We start from the raw sequence: 6,334 nt of genomic DNA on the forward strand, positions 1-6,334 counted from the left end.
AAACAGTATAAGTAGTCTGAAAACAGTGCAAGTGCCAAAGGAGACTTTTGGCACTTGCATGAGACAGTCGAATCACGCATTGCAGCGGCGTTTGTGGGATTAAAAGTTAAATCTTCTTAAGTGACTTTTTTGCACATGCAGCGCTTAGGATCGACTTTTCTTTTTATTGTCCCAACTTCAGGCCTACGGTTTTAACGAAACAATAAGGAAATTGATATTGGCACATTCTGATGCAATTTTATATTATGTACCCGTCAATTAGAAGCTTTAATTTATGATTTCAGTAAATGGTCAGCTGTTCAAAAAGTGTGGGAAAAGCCGAATTTCCTATTCGCCAATTTTTCATGTAGCTTATTTCAAGTGAAATGGAGCTCTATTTAAACAGTAAGGCAATGTAAATCCTTAAAATAAACGCAAGGAAGCAAAAAATGAAAAATCTGTACATATTTCATTGATATTAGTACAAAATGAAAGCAACAAATAACAGAAATTCACAAAAACAGACCACTTTAGAAAGAATCGCGGAAACTAACATTTTGCATGCATAAAATATGATGATTGTTCATTCTAAATTATAAACATATTTATAAAATTTCATTTTCTTTCCTTGCAAAGAGTGTATTTGCAAAAAAAAAAAAAAACTGCAAAACCTAGATAGGCAAAACGTTCCCGATTTTATGTTCCATTTTTATTTTCTTTAAAAGTTGGGGGCTAGAGCTACACGCAAATATGTACTGTATTTTTTTTTTTTTTGCTTTTTAATGGGTACTTTCTACTCTGATATATCATCAATATCGATTACTTGATCATTTTTATCTTTTGCGTTTATGTCAATGCGGCATTTCTGAACATTTAAAATTTTTTTGACAGACTCTTTACGGGGTGTGGCAATTATACTGATGCAGCGTATCTACTGTAAGTTATTGTACTCATGGCGCCTGATCAAAGGGAGAGGGGGGAGGAAGAGATATATGCAAGCATTTGACGCCAGGTGTTCTCCCTCATTTGCAATTTCGTGAACAATTTCTAAATGAATATTTTTTTTGCATGGTGAGGGTTGAGAGAAGCTACATATCTTCCCTTTTATGAGCAGAGAAACATTAGTAACTGATCTTTGTCTTTGATAAAAATGTTATGTTTGCCATGCATAGATTTTTTTTCTTCTTTTTCCCCGTGACAAAAATTTTGGAACAAGAAAGAGGGGGAAAAAACATCAAACCATTAAAGCAATATTTGTTTTTATTGCTTTATTAAAATTAAAACTGACTCGTTCAGTACTTTTTTGGTCACCCCTACTCGGGTGCTTAAGTACCCCCCTGCCAAATTTGGGCAAAATCCATTGTAAACTGGATTTGTATAAGGAACATACATAAACACACACATGCATGTGGTATATTCTTTGTTTTATTTATATAGATATTATTTTTTCTGATTATTTTTTATTTTATTTAATATTAACTTAGTTGTAGTAATTACTAAATTATTGCTAGTCACAGAGTTTTTGGAAAACTACTCTGGAAACTACTTTGGAAAATATATATATATATACATAAAACATATATAGATTCATTATTTGTTTATAAAATAATATATTTATTTTTTAAAAAAATCAAAAGAGAAAAAAGAAATAAAAATCAAGTTTTAATGTTTTGCTGTTCACCAGTAGTTTTACATCATTATTGCTGCAAGTTTGCAACTTCTTTTATTTTGAAAAATCTTTTGCAATAAACTTTTTTTTTCAGTATTTTTAGGGATTGAAAAGTTATTGTGTATTATATCAAATTTTTCAGAGAAAAAATAACCATTTTGTTTACTTGTAAATTCTTACCTAATCTTACAATTTTGTTTAATTTATTGGAATCCTAAAAACATTTGTAAAATGTTTAGATTTATAAATGTGTGTTCTTTTTAGTAAAATAATTAAGTTAAAACTAATTATTTCCTGTGTATCAGTCATTGTTGCGTAAATTGTTTTTTAGTTATAATAGTAGCTGAACTAGTTACATTTCACTTTAATTTGAAATTTCAGAAACATATGACCGAAGCCTAGCTCAGATGATTGCAATTTAACTTTCACAAAGCACTAATTGAGGTATTTTTGTGGAAAAATGATGTTTTTTTTTCTGGAAAAATTGCATTCTGTGAGTCATGGAAGGTTACGAGCAGAAGTCATGGAAAGTCAGATTTCAAAACCCAAAATATAGCAAATACCCTGTAAATGTTTACTGCAAATTGTTTTAGGTTGCAACACATTGAAGAGTAAAAAAGCATTATGTAAATGCAAAAACCTATCTCATGATTTTCATCGGTTTATGAATCTATCTGAAGTTGTACAGCTAATTTTTTATAATGTTTTGATTTTCAGGTACTGGAATTTCCTCATCTCCGACTTTAGTAAATAAATATCTAAAGGAACAGGTATGTGTATTTCATAGCATTATAAAATTTTAAAATAAATCTTTTTTTTTTAATAGTTTGTACTTCCTGTTCCTAAATATAGTTTTTTTTTTTTTTTTTTTGTAATCTAAAAAGAAATTTGAAGACTTTTATAAATTAAACTTCAATGCACAGAAAATCCTTATTAAGTATTTTAAAGACATTAGGAGATTTCTCGCTTTAGAAATAGCCTTTATGTTTTTTTTTTTTTCTGGTTTTGACCAGTATTTTTCTTTAATGGTAATATTTTAAGGAAAGTTTTGATCTATTTAAAAAAAAATGTCCAACAATGTCTTTACTGCCACACAACATATTATTCAAGCCCAGTCGATATCCTCTGATTTGACGCTTAGTATTAAATTTGTTTTATTGCTTTCGGTAATAGATATCCAGAAGCCATCAAGTGAAACCAAACTGTTCAGTAAACTAGCTTGCTTTTAGGATTTTTGGGGCTTTTCCCTGTTTACATTTACAAAGAGGCTACTTTATCAATAGTATAGCTATTTGCTTATTTTAACTCCTGTTATCACTCAAAGTGTTTGACTGATTTTAAAACATTGTGTTTTTTGGAATTGGGTCGGGGTTGAAAATTGAATTTAAAAAAGCAAGGACATTAAGCACTTACATATTTAGATTTAAATTTCTGACTTTCTTTCTTTCTTTCTTTCTTTTTTTTTTTTTTTTTTTTTTTTTTTTTTTTTTTTTTTTTTTTTTGAAGCAGGGAAGCTTGCTGCTATTTAGCTTTATCTTGTATAGTATTGTTCTTTCATACCGCTATGCATTTAGGCAGGGTTCGCCGATATATATCACGATATATATCTGATATTTATTTTGAAAATATCATGATATTTTGATATTCTCGATATTTATTTTTTTAATCACGGTATTTTCAATAGAAAAATTATATTAATCATAGTAATATTGTTAATTTTTTATTAAAAATAACCAAAAAGTTATGTACTATATTTTTATGATGTATTAATACACCATAAGAAAAAAACAAAGTAAAATAATATTCCTTCGTTAAGTTGTATTTTATATTCATAAAATTTTTAGAAATGTAATAATTTTTAATTCATATTAAAAGTGCCTAGTTAAATGTTGGTCAGAAAAAAGAAAATGACTTATCACTGTGCACCTACTAGTGCATTTTTTTATTTCTGAATCATATGACTGGGTAAAAGTAACTAACAGAAGAAAAATGAGCAAAACAACAAAAGCTAAATTAACTCGATTAAAATTGGTGAAAGTGTAAATTAAATATTAGGTATAAATGATGAAAGAAACTTTAACTTTAAGTCTGCATATTGTAATAATAATATAAGAAAATAAAGAGTAATTTGTGGATGTATTTACCATTTTGAAGACTTTAGTTTGTGCAGATTTAAAATATCGGATATCTATCAAAATATTGGATATTTTCGAAAATATCATGGTAGTTTCAAACCCTGCATTTAGGTATTTATGCTTTCTGTAACTGATTATGCTTTATCCCATTTCAGGTTAAATCACTACAGTCTCAGCTTGATGAGTACATCAAACTTTCCAAAAACAAAGCAGATGTTGTTCTTGAGGATTGTAAGCGTGCATTAGAAAGCGCCAGGGAAAGAATCAAGCAAGATGAAGAAGAAAATAAGAAACTTCGGCATAAGTATGTACTCAAAAAAAAAAAAAAAAAAGTACAATCCATTTTCTCACTGTTAGTTCTGTAAAAATATCTTTGTTGGGTATTGTATTCGTTAAATTTAGTATGATTTGTATATTTATTGAAATGAAAAATTTAAATATTGTTATACAGTGGAACCTCGTTATCGCGACACCTGGATTTCACAATACTCCGGATTTCACGTCACTTTTTCAAAGTCACGATTTTATCTATGCAATGTTCCCGATTTTACGAGAGTTTAATGGGGAAACTCTGGTTATAACAGCACTTTGAGCTGCTCGCACAGAATCATTCTTTGCAATTGAAATATTTTTGGCGAAAAAATTAATACACCTGGAAAAGTTGATTGTGGGAATAATTGACTCTGACAAATGATAAGAGACATGTGTTATTATGAACCATGCGTACCTACCTCTTCAAGAAAAGGCGGGGGGCAAAGTTCTGAAAGCTACAAATTTCAGACTTTGACAAGAACATAAAGTATTATTACACCATGAAAAGATAAAGTAATTTATATTAGTCGTATTTGAGAAAAGCATTTACGCCATTTTGAAATCCCTTTTTAAAGGTCGAATGGGTTTGCAGTGTGAGCCGCATATGAACCGTGGGCCTGAAGTAGTTGAGTCTGGTTTAAGTGGTACCCGACTTTGTGGATTTTTGTTAACATATGTAGAGCAGACTTTTTTCTAACTCATATATAGATATAGCATTGTACTAGAGAGGGCAACATTTGCGTCGAGTTACCGGGATGGTCGAGCTATCCAAGTGTTGAGTTTCTGAGGTTCTATCTAATTTTTTAAAACTTAACCATTGACTGGTGCTTTTAACCTATAATTATTACAATTGAGAATGCTGAATATTTTTTGTTATATTTTTAAAGAAGAATACTAGTTTACCTATGTTGGAGATAATTGCCACTAGCCCCTTATTTTCAAAGCTGATTTTTAGGGTATTCCCGTGACCCAATTTGGTCCGAGTTTGGATATGTTATTCAGTATCAACTACTAACCCTAAAACCATCAAAAAAGCTTCTGTTGCAATTTCACCCGCATTCAACCGTATATTTTCTCAACTAATAGCATTAAGGGGGAAACCAGTTTAGACCTCTCAAAAAATCGACTCTTTTATGTCATAAAATGTTAGTAAAACTATTCAAGAATATGTTGCCAAAATTTGAAGGAAAAATTCTAATTAGTTCCGTTGCTATGAGCACTTACTGGGGAGGGGTGAGTGGGAGATTCGAAAACATTCAGGGCTTTTTTTTTTTTCAAATGCGTTTTTCTCGAAACAACTTTGTTTCAACTGGTGTGCATTCTAGCTCAAAGGGTTTTGGACCAATCATTCTGAAAATTTGTGTGAATATTCTTTATTCAATTATACTCTATATGAACTTAACTCTTTGACAATATTATTATAAAAATATTTTTTTTAATGCAAGAAATGTGAAAACAAAATGGTAGAAAAGCATAACATTGTAATCAAATGTCTAAAAAACGAGCAATTTTCAACTTTTTTTTTAAAATTACAATTAGGTTTATATTCTTATGAAATATGTTGTTTACGAGTTATTATTTTTTGTAGATTGCAAAAGCTTGAAACTGAAATGCTGGAAAATCAACAAAAAATTGCCAAGAAGAAAGACAAAGAAGATAACGGTATAGAGAGTAATGGCCAAAAAGAACCCCTTAGTTCTCGATCTTCTAGAGGAAAATCTTCTGGGAGCACTGAATCCATCTCGGATGTTGCCTCAGGCTTTAAAGACATGCATTTATCCTTAATTTTGCTGTCAAAAATTCTTTCTAAACTCAAATCCATATTGAATAATATTCATAACACTAAAATATTTTTGAAAACTCTGGACAGTTCTCAGGTCCCACCTTCTAGCCTCCCAGACTATGCAGAAAATACAGATATTGTACAACTTGAGACTTACGCAAGGCAATGCACTCGTTTGACTTATGATGTTAACTGTATGCAAAAAGCTTTGGCAAATAAGTACTTTTTCAAACAGTCTAGAGGAGCTGAGAAAGTCGAATCTATAGTGCCTAATGTGCTGATGGATAACTTACAAGATGTTTTAAGAGATCTTGCAAACAGTACAACAGAAGCTGATTTAATTATTTTAAACTTGAATCGATCTCGGTTTTTCGAACAATTACAGTGTGCTCCGGGAAAGGAAAGAAAAGCTGAGAGTCCTACTAGTTGTTTGAAGGATGCAGCTGAATTCAAAAA

The sequence above is a fragment of the Uloborus diversus genome, chromosome 1, assembly GCF_026930045.1.
Source record: "Uloborus diversus isolate 005 chromosome 1, Udiv.v.3.1, whole genome shotgun sequence".
NCBI lineage: Eukaryota > Metazoa > Arthropoda > Arachnida > Araneae > Uloboridae > Uloborus > Uloborus diversus.